Genomic DNA, 15338 nt, shown 5'->3' with positions numbered 1-15338 from the left:
TAATTTTAATTGCTTAATGTTAAATGTTATTTCTATCTATTATTTCATTTATTTTTGTCTACTAGAGGAAGACATCATTAAAATTTCCTTTACTGGTAGTCTATTTCCCTTGTTATATATTTGTTATTATGATATCAATCTCAATTCTCAATGAATTAAAGAAACTGAATAGTATGAAATATCTTGGAAGAATGTTTGTCACATATCAAACTAAAAAAAAGATATCTTTCTTTATATCTCCATAGCTAAAAATTCCCACAACTCATATACAGTTAGCAAATGTTATTTAATGCAAGTGACCACCTACCCATTCAAAATAGCTGGTTTTCAGTTTGAAGGAGAATAGACAATAAGAAATAGGTGTGGTATATTATAATATATTATTCTGCATTTCAAGATGATTTAGTCAAGGAGTACTGATGTGTAGTTAGAGAAGTCTAACAGAAGATTGTACTTTCAAGAATGATGTTGATCTTACATTTTTGAGAAAGTAGAAACTAACTTCAAGTACCCTATATACAACTTGTGTTGGTTATTTAAAAATAAACAATTGAAAGAAAGTGTGTTTATAGTAGACAAGATTGAAAATACTCGTATAGACCAAATACTGAATCATTTTATACTCTAAATAGGCAAAAGTACAACACACAAGTGCATCTTTAAGTGTTTAAGAGAGGACCTTAGGAAAACCTGGTGGATTTGATTCAATCAACTAGTTTTATTTACAGGATTTATTTATTTTTCTTCTGATTCCACTTTCATCTATTGCATTGTAAGAAGTTCATTTATTGGCAGAGATATAACTTAATGGTATGGAATACTGTACTTTGAGAGTTTTAGAATGGGGAGAGAGGCTCTGAACAGTGGAACCTTAGAAGAATCCTCTCTCTCTGAAATGCTTTAAGGAAAGCTGACAGGAGAGGGGTTAATGAAGGCCACTAGTGAGTGACCTTACTGGGTCCTGCAAGCAAACATTTCAGGGATTCTGTGATTTTTTTTTAGAGAGTTGCAAACAAGCTTTGCAAGTTCATGATAAAATTTGCAAAGCTGCTTATATTTCTCAGGGATTAGTGGGGCTCTGTGAGCCCATGGATTAGCCTTTATACTTTATGTGTCTGGCTTCACAGAGAGAAATGACACTGCTCCTTCAGCTTCAATGGACTATGCACTGTCAATTATTTTCCCAATCCTGGCAATACTGAATTCTCATACTGAAGGCTGTGTGGTCAAGGTCATCTACATTGCTACTAGCTGTCAAATGTAGAAAGATGAAGTTAACTGACCTTGTAAGAGATGATTGGGAAGAAGTTCATAAAGGCATAGAAACTCTGGAAAATTGCCTAAAGGTTATTTAATTAAATCTCCAATATTATTCAGGAATTTGGCCATAATCTTAGGAAGATGGGCTAGTAGCTAAAATATATAACAGTATTAATTCCAATCATCATTGAGACTATGTGCTTAGGGGCTCATGAAGAGGGGACATAGTGAGCAAAACACAGACGTTGTAAAAATGGCTATGATAGGAGAAAAAGAAAAGAGACAGTGCCAATTGTCAAGGATACTAATGTTCAAGAGTGTCTTATATCCTTCAGAACCACATCTTTCGAGGGAATAAAAATTATTCTAGATCTCTCAGATATGTGCACTAATGCCTTCATGGTGGTTCAACACAGAGAAAAAAGCATTAATTCTGAATTTAGATGTCAAATCACCTCAAGAGAGCTGAACAAGAGGGAAAGTGGACCCACTACCCAACACTGTCTTTAAATGTGTATATGGCAAATGGTTTGTTCTATACATCCCTCATACTTCCTCATGTTCTTTAGTTAACCAGTTGAAACCAGTTGCAGGATGAGTCAGAATAGACCCCCATTCCTGGCATATACACTAGGAAAGGCTGTAGATGCTCTAGAAAACTTTGTAAGAGGGAATAACTGTAGAAGTGTTCTTATGGAGCATTTTCTCCCAATCTGTGTGAAAGATGGGAATCTTGAAATTACTCCCCATGGGAACTGATCAAAGTGATGCTGGTTTGCTTCAGTCCTTTCTTTGTTCTTGTGCTTCAACTAGAAATGGCAAAGGGTACCTAAGACCCAAGGCCAAGCTCTATTTCTTTTGTTTTAAGTTCAATAAAAGCTACAAATGTTCCAACTATAAACTCTTGTGATGTGTACTTTTGTTTCCCATTGGTAATGATTAAAAGCTGTGTTTATAGGTTTGCGTAGCACTAACACATATGTTGCCAGAAATGAAATTGATTTATTCATTTCTGATTAATAAATCACTGATTCACATTTGCAGGTCAGCATCTGATTAATAAATCACTGATTAACATCTTGCAGGTTAGCATCTGGAAGCTCAGAACCTCTTTGCTGGGGATGGGTAGAGTTGTCATGGGTTCAGTGATAGGCATTAACGAGATCTTCTAGAGAGCAATGTAGTTCCTGTCTTTAGAGTTTATACTCTCGTGTTTCTAGAGATGAATACAGATGCTATTATAATTAGGTTGAATGAGAGGAATTTGTAACAGTCCCCGTGACCTTATTGTCTGTCAGTGTTGCTGAAATCCACAGTGCCATCTACTTGGACTGTTACTGTTAATCGTTAACTTGCTTGTGACTCTTTGGACAACTTTTCTAAGGAAATCAATTACATGTCACTTATAATTGACAGCTTAGTGAGGCTGCTTGATTGCATGCAATAGTAACATACTTTAGCTAATTTAGAATGAACAATCTGTTAGTCATTTGGTGGGCAGCTGTTAAAGGATTGAGGTAACAGTGAGAAACATATTTTCAAAGGAAACAAAGGTAGAGTAAGTAATCCTGAGGAATAGTTCAGTTTGTCAGAGGATCCTTCTCTGGACTGGAAGTTTATTTGCTTATGCTGCCACCAAGCTCATACGTAGTGTGGCTCAGGTGATCTGCTGACTTGAGAAGCCTGAATACTGATAATCAGTAATGACTGATGCCTACTGCCTAATCCTATAATGGTAATCCTCAGCTTCTGTGAGGGAGTGTGGCATTAATCATATAAGATGGACATGAATTCAACATTAAACATGAATGTGGATCTCTGTATCTACCAGCTCCTGTCTTAAGTTGTGAAATATACATGATCACCACTCTCACAGGGTGCATAATCTGTTATAAAATACAGTATTTTTTCTCTCAGCTTTATTGACGTATAAAGAAAATTTTGTGTGCTTAAGATATTTTGAACACACATATAGTGAAAGAAAATTCCCGAGTAAAATTATTAAGTCAGCCATTTACTCTATGCTAGCTCCCTCCATGTTCTTCCCAGATGTACCTAAGATAACCCCCTCAACTTCATGACCTACTAAGTCCAGTTAGTGCTGCCCATATATGTGTGATCACCCACTAGAGCATGATCAACCTACTGGAGAGTCACACTTAAATAAAATCACCCCCTTTTTCCAGGAGCTATAAACTGAGAGTAACCCCTACTAGTGGCAGAGACTCTTGTACTCTTTCCCCATCCATCCTGGAATGTTGATGGTCTTGATCTTGCGTAGGTGCTGTCCTGGCAGTTAGTGCAACAGACTGTCATGTCCAGAAGAGATGTTCACAGCAGTCCTCCCCAACCTTTGCTTTTACAGTTGTTCTGCCTCCTCTCTTGAGATGTTCCCTGAACCATGTGGGGAGGATCTGTGAAATAAACTTACCATTTATGGCTTAACACTCCACAGACACTTGTTCTCTGTACTTTGACCAATTGTGAATTTCTGTATTAAAAATCATCACCTGCACAGATAAATTTCTCTGATGAAGACTGAGAGGAACACTAATGTATAGGTGCATATATATGATATTTTGATACTGTGTCCACTTAGCAAATTAGTGGCATGTTTATTCCTGGGGCCTATTAACTCCACCAGTCATAGGTTCATAATTCTGGGGACAAGTTTCTTCCTTTGAATTTGGCTTTAAATCAAATCAGTAATTTGCTGGTTACCTTCATGACACCCATGCAAATATTACACCCATGGGCATATCTTGCTAGGCCAATCATTACTGTAGATCATATCTGAGCAAGAGTGTTGATGCCTTTTTTTTTTTCATGGCAGTCATCATAGCACTTTCTAGTTTCCTAGTTAGAACCAACTTAAATTCTCTATTTCCTGTAACCAAAGTGTATGATGTCTTCAGCAATAGGGCACCAAGTTTTGGTTGGAAACCAAGATCAATGACAATAAACTGTATTGTTTAGGGAGGTCTCTGAATACCACTGACCAACACCTTGAAGGGAAGTATCACACACCTGGCAAGAGACAATTCATTTGGCAATTTATGGTTTCTGGGAGGAACATTATTCCCCATGCAGAATAATTCAATTGAATCCCCCCTCTCTCTGTCTCTTCCTCCCTCCTTCTCTCTTTCACTCTTTCTCTATGTGTGTGTCTTTCTCCTATCTATCTATCTGTCCGTCCGTCCGTCCATCCATCCATCCATCCATCCATCCATTACACTATGTATTAGATTTCTAGGTTTCCCTCCGGCTTTTTTGAAGGCCTTTAGTATGTCATCCCCATACCTCCTCTTTTCTCTTCTCCCTCTCCTCACTTAAGCTTCCTCTTTTATTATTTCCCTTTCTTTCTTCTTGTCACCTGCATTCTCCTAGTTCCACTGACTTTCTTTTCCATCCAACTCTAGTGGTCCCTTTCTCATTTCTGTGGTTTTTCTATTGTTCTATATAAGTTTGTCTTAGTTTTGGATATTAATGTTTTAATCTATACTTTAAGTATTTTCAACTTCCATACGAATTGTTTTTTCACTATTTTGTTTCCTTATTCCTTTTTCCCCCCTTCCTACCTCTGACCTTTCCCATTCTTTCAAAACTATTTTTTATTTGGTACAATACCATGTCTTTAGGAGTGTTACTGTTTATAATTCATTTAGTGTCATATAAAAAAAACAAAAACAAAACAACAACAACAATAAAAATAACAAAAAAAACCCTCTTTGCCCAGATAATGTAAAGTCACATTCTGTTTGTTTTACTATACCATTTTTTCAAGTCTTATAATTGTATTTTTAACACATTTTGAATTGACTTTATATAGCATGTGAAATAAGGATGAAATGAATAAAATATTACCAAACCAAATTCAAGAGTACATTAAAAGAATCATATACCATGATCATGTAGACTTCATGTCTGGCATGCAGAGATGCTTCAACACCTGCAAATCTATCAATGTCCTATGCTATGATAGCAGTATAAAACAGCAAAAACCTGCATGCATAATTTTCTCATTAAATAAGAAAAATGTAACTGTCAAAATTCAATGTCCGTTTACAATTAAAACCTCTCAAAATAGGTACAGAAGAAACCTGTCAAAGTAACAGCCGTAGGTAGACATAAAGACATGTGGCTATAATTTTAGCATTTCAGAAGTAAAGAAAAGAGGACCAGGAAGTCAAGGTCATCCTGGATACATAGCAAGTTTGAAGCCATCCAGCACTACACATGAACCTGTCTTACAGAACCAAACAGGGCTGATGAAATGACTCACAAGGTAATGGCACCTGTCTCAGTTCCTAAACAACCCTATTTTGATCCTAAAGTCCCCCCGCCTCATGATAGAAGGAAAAAAAACTGACTCCTGTTCTCTAATTTCCACAATTATATTATGTGTGTCAGATATACACACACATACACAGATAATGAAATGTAATATTTAAAAAATGAAAATAATAAACAAGCAAAACAATAGAGGTTTGTTTAAGAGCCTAGCTTAGTGTTAGCACAACTGACGAGCATGCATGAAGGAGCCATGGGTTTGATCCTAAGTATTACAGCTATTAATAACTATTACTATTAGTAATAATAACAATGTATGAAAAGCCAGCAACTAACACAATCCTGATAGGATAATCTATGCCATGCCATTTCCACCTGCAGGATGAACTGCTGAGGCAAATCTGTCGTCCCTTCACAGCTGAATAAATACGAGAGAATATTTATGCATATAAGACACTTAATCCTTCAATAAATAGACATGAATATTTTATTCTTTTTGTGACATACCCTTTGGACTCTAGTAGAATAAAAGTAGGTAATTAATAAGTCCTCGGTAATTAATTGGTCTAACAGCCCTTTCCTTTCTCCACATCTCTGTCATTAGGTCATTTATTCTTCTGAGACTATTAAATTAGCATTCTTTGTTTAGTATTTGTAGGTAGATATGTGGAGAGAATTAACAGACTCCTTTATGCAGACAGTGAGAAAAGGAGGCAGTGCATTTCATTCTTCTACCACCAGCCATAGGAAGTCATTGTTTGTCCTGTTTCAATTGAAAGCAGCTTATCTGCCTACGGACTCAGGATGAATATGTTTCTATGGAATCTGTTTTGTTTCTGAATTTGCTGTTTGGTTTTCCTCTGAACCAGTCCTTTGCATTAAAAACTTCATTTGAAAACCTTGACTGGGCTGTTTTCTTTATTTGGAAAGTGATCGAAAATTTTCTTACCATCTTTCTTGCCCCCCTTTACGTGGGTTTGTCATGTTTGTTTTTAACTATGAAAGTAAGTATCTACCAGCAGTCCAGATTTCTAACTTTGCAGAAATCACACATATGTTTCCTGAAGAAGGTTGACCATTTTTGAAATTGATTGCTTACTGTGGCATCCAGGAGAATAAACAGAATGAATGAATGGGACATTATTTATAGATCAGCACTTTTGTGCATCCATAATGGATATTGCAAACACAATCACTTATCAGCTTGCAAAACCACAGCATGAAATAAATAATCCAGCCATTATATCCTCCCAGCTCCCCTTCCCAGCAGGGACAGAGTAAGAAATCATGAGCTCAATAATAAGACTTAACCACAAAAATACAAAAAAAAAAAAAAAAAAAAAAAAAAAAGCCACAACCTTAATTGATACGTATTTTTCTAACATAAATATTGACTGTCTACATATGTACATTTTATTCTGCAGGAGTATAAAAATAATGAGTTAAAATTTCCCAATTCCATTACAAAATACAAGTAAAAAATTCTTAAAAAAATAGTGACAATTTACTTGTTGTACTTTATATTAAGCTTGGCAATTTATTTTATGAACAAGTTATACAAAAGGGAAAATGATTAACTCTGCTGGAGATGAGAAGAGACTTTATGGGAAAAGATATTCAATAAACTGAAATAATGTCTCAGTAGAGAAAAATTGTGGAGACATGGTATAAAAAATGAAATGATTGCATCTATGTCATATTTGATATAAATGACATTATGTTCAGTTCTATTCCTTTATGTTTCACCAGACTTACCTGGAATGTATTGGATAATCATCTGTTTGTATACCTGTAGCAATAGGAACACATGCCACTGTTTTAAGAAAATTTTACATTGAAATCCAACAAAACTCTCTAACCCCAAGAAAATTAGTATAAGTGGAGACTAAATGTGTTATTATAAATTAATGGAATCTGACACCAAGAATCTCAAGTCACTGCATTGACAAAAACCAAATCAGTGTAAGCTTAAATGACAGAAAATGCATTTCTAAGATGTAGATTATTTAGTCTATCAAGCCAAACATGTGAAGGTTAAAACACAAATTCAAAAACAGCAAAAAGTCTTCCAACTCACATTCCTATCTACAATTGTGACCTCTTATATTTTCTAATTTTTTATTTAATTTATTATTTTACATGTCAATCCAAGTTCCCTCTTCCTCCCTCACTCCCTTTTACCTTATCTGCCCTCTCACATGCACCCTAACCACCCTCCCCTCCCTTTCCCCCACCCCAATTCCATATTAGGCCAATGCCATCCAGTTGGGGTCATGTAGATCTGACAGGTCATTTGAAGTAGGGACTAGGACTTCTCTCCTGTCTCTAGGTTAAGGCAGTTATCACTACATGGGGGATGTGTTCGCAAGGTTCTTTTGTGCACCAGGGATACACCCTGGTTCCACTGTCTGAGGTCTTAGACTGCTCAGTCATTCTGGCTGAGACCTATATCCAGGGGAGCCTGAGTCAGTCCCATGCTGGCTTCCCAGCTATCAGTTTGGGGGCCCGTTAGCTCCTCCTTGTTCAGGTCAGCTGTCCAGCTGTCTCTATGTGCTTCTGCAGCCTGGTCTTGTCCTCTCCATCTGCATCTGGGTTCTAGTTCAACTCAGTGTTTATGCATGGGTATTAGATGAGGGCTCCATGGATATGTTAGTTGTTGATCTCACTATCCAGGAAGGGCATTTATGGTAGCCTTTCCATGGAAGCTCAAATTGTTAGTTGGCCGCAGTCTTGTAGGTCTCTAGACCTTTCTTTGGGTTCAATTTTCTCTTCAAACAAATATTGGCTCCCTCTTTTATACTCTCTCTCTCTCTCTCTCTCTCTGTCTTCTCTCTCCTACCCGGACTCAATCTTCCTAGTGGCATATGTTTTCTTCTCCTCCCCCTCTCTTTCTCCTACTTCTCTCTCCATTCACTGCCCACCCCACTTCCCCTAGCAAGAAACTGGAAGCAATCTAGATGCCCCTCAATTGGAGAATGGATAATGAAGATGTGGCACATCTACACAATGGAATACTACTCTGCAGAAAAAAATAATGGTATTTTGAAATTTGCAGGCAAGTGGATGGCACTTGTAGAAACCATCCTGAATGAGGTAACCCAGTCACAAAAAGAGGATCATAGTATGTACTCACTCATATATGGATTTTAGACCTAGAGCAAAGGATCACCAGCCTATAATTCACACCACCAGAGGAACTAGGATACAAGGTGTATTCTAAGAGATTCATATAAAGTCCCTCACAGAAGCAGGAAGGGACAAGTCCCCTATATTTTCTATTTTAACCCCATTTCCCCACATAAAAACACATGTTTAATTTAGACAATAAGACAATCATTTTGCATGGGGGAAACATTTCTATCTGATTTGATAATCCAGGATGTTGACAAACATAACTATATCTTGGTAACCTTTGGTGAAGTATCTGCCAATTATCAAATAAAGAGGAAAGAAGGGACAGGGGATGCTGAGTTTTCAGGGAGTATATTTTAAGTTGCTTCTGATGATGAGGCTGATCTTGGAAATGTCTAGAAAGCTTTATCTCAGTTGCATCAGAATTCAAAGTTATTTCAATACATGCAAACTACAGAGTCATTTATTTCCATTCAAAAAAAGAAACATTTCACCTCCTATTCACTATTCATTTGTTACCTAACATAATGCATAGGTGAGTATAAAAAGCACCAAAGTATGTGCTCTACTCTCATAGAATCAATTCTCCATCTAGAGCAAAGGCTTGTCACCATATGCATAGTAGAGTACTAAAAAGTTTTTTGGCACTGTGTGGAAACTAAATGCTTTGATGTCTACAATATATTTATCCTCAAAGCATTGTAATAAAGGATGCTCGATATTTAAATGAGCAAATTAGATCTATGTATAAAACAGCAGAGTATCTTGCTGTACTTGTGCACTCTTTCCCAAGAATTATCCTAAAAGTTAAGTTATTGCTCAGTCTGAGAAGCTATTAAAGGTATTTCTATACTGGGGAGAAATATGAAATGAATTAATGGCCACTGAGGCCAATCGGAACTTGGTGTTTTTGTTGGTGTAGGCATAATATAGGAAAGTTAGAAATGCATTGTTCATTTTCTTGATATACACTATCTTCAGGATGTGGTTTGCCTTCATCATCCCAACATTTTATGTGTTCAAAGCTGAATCTACAATGTATGCGTGCTGAGAAAAACGGAACTGTTAAGAAGAGGGATCTTACAGGATATAAGCCACTCTTGGAAGGTCACTCTTGGAAGAAACGAGTGCCCTTCTCATGGATTAGATCTTATGAAATTGGCTTCCTTACTTAAAGAGCTGAGTTGTTACCCAATGAGTCCACTCCATATTCCTGTCCTGATTCTTATGTATGGTAAGGCACCATTCAATATGATTCTTCTCTGGCATTTCAGGTATAATATGCAACGAAGGCCTTGTGAATTCGGATGTTTCAGCCTCATGGTGGTTTGAATACTTGGTTCCCACCTGATGGAACTGTTTGGGAAGGATTAGGTCTAATGGCCTTCTTGGAAAAGGTGAGTCACTGTGGGTATGTTTTGAGATTTCAAAAACTTGTTGCCAGTTTCTTTGTGTCTGGTGGTTGTGTCTCAAGATTCAAGCTCTCACCTTTTGCCCCAGCACCAAGCCTGCTTGTCTACCACCATGCTCTCTGCTATGAAAGTCATGGACACCAAACTTCTAAAACTGTAACCCATAAAGAAACTCTTTCTTTTGTAAGTTGACTTCATCTTAGTACTGTATCATAGCAATAGAAAAGTAACCATGACAAGCCTCTAAAACTCTTAGCTAAAGTAAACCATTTTTCTTATAAAGTGCCCAGTGTGACTTAGCAATATTAAATGATTACTGTATCCTCCTGACCTTATGTCAATAGAGAGCTCCAGAGACTGTGTATTTACAACAATCTCCATACTACCAAAATAATGGTAAAACTTTACTTTGTAAGTAGGATTTATAAAATAATTGATTACTTGGTGAAATCTAATAACCATAGATTATTATTAAAAATTTGAAAATTGTTTTAGAATAGGACAATGTCTGTATGGAGGTAGAGCTGACAGGAAATGCACCCAGACATCACCCTAAACTACTTTGGGAAATACATTCTTCCTAAAATTCAGAATTTCAAACAGAGGAAGGTTAGAATAATGAGGCCATTAAAGAGACTAATGCTGACAGTGATCACTTAAGATAGATTGTAGCAATATAGACCTCAGGGAACCTGCTTCTGGCTGTGTGCTTGTAGGACACAACTCAATCTTAAATAAATACTATACCTGTGGGATTAGGGAGAGGATCTTAAGTTCTTCAGCAGGACAAGGCGAGGGAGAGAGGGATGGAGGGACCTTGAGACTAACTACTCCTTGTAGAAAATTCCATTTCCTCAAGTTTAAAATGTTGAATTATAGTAGTTATTTACAAAATGGAACAACTGATCTGCATTTAGAAGCTTGAAGAGTGAGGTTTTAATTATTTTGGACAAATCTGTCCTAGAAACAAATAATTTGGCAAGAAAATATTTTGTATGTCCTTTCCAGTTTATACAGAACTTTTAACTTTCTTTTTAAGATTATAAAATAATTACATTTCTCCCTTCCCTTTCTTCCCTCCAAGTCCTCCCATGTATGCCTCCCATTATCCTTCAAATTCATGGCCTCCTTTTCCACTAATTGCATATATATATATATATATATATATATATATATATATATGTGTGTGTGTGTGTGTGTGTGTGTGTGTGTGTGTGTGTGTGTGTATGTATGTATGTATGTATGTATGTATGTATATGTATATGTATATATATATATCCCTAAACATAGCATGTATAATGTTACTTTTCAAATAAAAGGAATCTATTTTGTCCAAAACAACTCCTATGGAGTACTCAAAAATATTTGTTTATATGTGAGAAAATACAGATCATAGAAGTGAAATAATCAACTTAAAGCTCATCATTACAAAGGATCACACCTGAATCTAAAGCCTGAGCTTCATGTTACAAAAACATTGTTTATTATCTATTATCTTACAATGATAAATTCACCTTGAAAATCATATGTAAAGTAGCAACTTAGAGAGATCCATTTATCTGTCTGCATTTGTTGATACTACTACATTCAGAGTGCAACATGAAAAAACTTCACTGAATTTTGTGTATTATAAAATGTTCCTTTGCAATGACTATATGACAAAACAGGAGAAAATAGAAAAATTACAGAGACCTCTAAGCAAAATAAAATATTATTTCTGTTTTCCTCTTTTATTGAGTAAATTTTTCTCTTTTTTGGTATTTTCATGTATTTGAATGTAGCTGACATCTCTCAGCATGGTGGAATTTATATCTATTTATTCAATTAATATTGAGTAGCAATCATATTTTCATGTCTCTAGAATTTTTGTAACATTTTCATTACATGTATGTTATTCATTATAATGAATAAATAGCATCATTTGAATGTTAAGCATTGAAATTGGTTTTGATTTGTCCTTTAGATAATTCTTGGTAAAAGTACTTATTTTGAAAGTGTAAGTCTGTTGGCTTTTATATGATTATGTTATATAAATATATTATAATTTATGAAACATATGATATGTGATAAATTCATATATACAAACATATAAACAAATATTTGGGGTGAGGAGAAATTATTGGAGTTAGCTGGAAGATATTTGGATGAAGTGGTAACCTAGAGATAGATGGGTGTATAGGTGGATAGGTAGTTATGTAGCTAGGTGAAGAAAGAAGGAAAGAAGCAATTAAAGACAGGAAAAATCTCACTTTAAGCAAGAAGGCATAAAGAATCTATTCTAAGATGGTATGTAGAAACCAATGAAAGGCATTTTCCTGAAAGTAAGGTGTACACAGGGAATGAGTGACAACTTCTTGGCACATGTTTAACATTTATAGATGTTAGCAAGAAGCATTTGCAATCCCTTTTAGAAATAAGACTAGCAGGATAGCCTTAAAAAAGAAGGTATGTTAGGGTCCACAGAGGAGGCAGAAACCAAATGAATGATTTGGTGGGGAAGGGTTACATACAAAGAAATTTAGTCAGACAGAAAGTCGCCAAACTCTGGAAAGGATAGATGATAAGTGAATGAAAGCCCAGAAACTGTAGGAAACTACTGCCCTTGTTGCAGCTGAGGGATCAAAGGACCCTGGGTGGAGGGGTGAGAGGATGGGTTCAAGGAAGGATGAGAAGGCATGGTCACTTTGCCCGGCCCTGGCTTCTAAGCTCAGGGGAGCAATTTTGGTAAAGGAGCAATTGCTGCCTTCATGAAGGTCAAGTCTTTCTGGGGCTCTGCTCACAGGAGTATAAAGTAACAGAAATCCTGGGGAAAGGGAAGAGCAAGAAGCAAGTGTGGTCTCCCTTTTGAAATCCTGTTGATATTTCCCATGCCCTTTGTCCACCTTGTTAATGTTTGCTCTTCATCGTGTGAAGTTTTCTGAGAGTCAAAATGAGACAATAGTGCGAGAGAATTTCGAGTATCACCGAATCACCGGTTTTCTTTCCAAACCCAGATAGCTGCTGAGTGTGGCAGGGGGAGCACTGAGGCAACTAATCACACTGCTTTTCTTAAGAATAGTAGGGTAGGGATGGAAGATCAGAGGAAAGCAGTCACTCTATTTGTGAACATGATCACATTTAGCTAGCAGGCAAATGATTTCTAATCGAAGACTTTAATTCAGTTACTAATATCTTTACCAAGACATAATAACATGAGACTAATCAGTATTATCTCTACAACCATACTCCCAAGATGTTGAAATTGAAAACAAAAGGTTGCACTTCCTGAAAGACTTTGGGAAGTGCCATTCATCTAATAAAATTCATTGAACCCAGACCATATAGCATAACATACTATGTAGCTAGTATTGGTGAGTGAGAGATGATGGGAGGTTATATGCAAGGTTATGCTTCTAACAAGCAATCTTGGGTGAAGGTCCCTTTTTATAAAATCCAGTAATCCATTTTTATTCTGACTCTATGTATATTTGTTTACTCCATAAGTTTCACCAGTACAGGAATTTAATGTTTTCCTTTCTTTCAAATGACTTTATCTCCATTGACAGAATAATGCCTGGCATATGACATATATCTAATTAGCATGTTGACATAAAGCCTTAACTTTTTTGAATTTCCCTCTCAGAACCAAATCACTATCACCATTTCCTTGTAAGAATTCTGTACTAGGGGCTTTTCTTTGCAAAATGAACTAGCCCTTTTATTTATGGAACAAATCTCAAAATGCAGCATGTGTTTACATAGGTATAGGTTCCGAATGCAGCAGGTGGTTTTAGAAAAAGTGACAATTCATCTCCATGCAGATACTGGAAACAAATGAGCAGTTCCATATTCTGCAATGACATCTAAACCTGTCTTAAGAGGAAAAGATTTTTCACCAGAATTGGAGATGTAGAACTGCAGTCTTGATTGTAGATAGCTTCAACACTAACCTAAACTCCTTTATATTAGTCTAGACTGATGACTGAATTACTAACCAAGTCTTGACAGGACCAGTAATGATGGAGGATGAAGAGCTCTACATGAGGGGAAGCCAAGGTGCATCACAGACCTTTGTAGCTGTGGCAACAGAAATTCAATATGCAAACAGTTGATTACACAGATGATCACAAGGGCTTGTTTGACTTGAATAACCATACATCTCAGAAAAAGTCATTAGTTGATAAACGATTTAAAAACACAGTTTGATGGTCAAGTTGTGGTGGCACACAACTGTAAGACCAGCAGGCAGAGTCAGGCAGATCTCTGTGTGTTCAGGGCCAGTCTGGTCTACAGAGTTGAGTTCCAGAAACTCTGTCGTGAAAAGAAAACAAAAACAAAAACAAAATATATAGTATGGTGGTTAAGTGTATGGTTGAGAACTGTGAAAACATGTGTTGAAGGAATTATTGATACAGCTTCATTGTGGTGTTTGACATCAAACCCAGGAGTAAAGTATACATCTTAGCAACAATGGAATTGGAATCAGAGGCCTACAATGTATCAGTTCATCAATATTTCACTCTATTGCCCAGGAAATACTTAGTACAGGAAAAATGAAAATTACTATTTTGTGAACACAAATATCAAATGCACTATAGCTTATATCCAAACATTGTGTACAGTATCATTAATAAAAAATAATTAGTCTGGAGCAGGGGGTTAGGAGAAGGCTTAAATGTCCAGGAGAGTACCTGTAGAGGACATCACTGTGGGTTTGTCCTTCGACTCCATCTACTCTCCTAAAAGGAGAACGATGCTTCTCCTTTAGTTGATGCATCTAGTGAAACTTTCCCAAGATGCTCTCAAGGTTTTCACCTTCATATTTATGCTGTGGAGTCACCTGTGTTTTTCCCAGCCCTGGAAAGGGCCCTGCTCACAAACTGAAGGACAGATGTAGGGCAAGTAGACATTGTGCTGAGGAGCCCGACCTTCACTGTTCAACTTGCCAGAGTCCACAGTTGGTTTTCATTTGAAAAGATATTTTTTTTTTGTGCATAAAAAAGCATTTTGGTGACAAAGAATATGTACTGGAATGGGTACAGGCAAATTATGTCCAAATAGAAGGATATTTTGTTAATAATGCATCCATCTGCAACTTGGCAACTTGGATATGTTATTCCAAAAGCTTTAACCATGTGAGATGGAATGCCTGTATGACTTGATTTACCCTGAACTTGGTTTGCTGTACCACTTGGTTACCCTTGCATTTAACAGGGTTATGATTTTCTATTATAAGAAAACCACATTAAGAAATGACTTCCATGG

The sequence above is a fragment of the Phodopus roborovskii genome, unplaced genomic scaffold, assembly GCF_943737965.1.
Source record: "Phodopus roborovskii unplaced genomic scaffold, PHOROB, whole genome shotgun sequence".
In the NCBI taxonomy this organism is placed as follows: domain Eukaryota; kingdom Metazoa; phylum Chordata; class Mammalia; order Rodentia; family Cricetidae; genus Phodopus; species Phodopus roborovskii.
Note: the sequence above shows the minus strand (reverse complement) of the source record.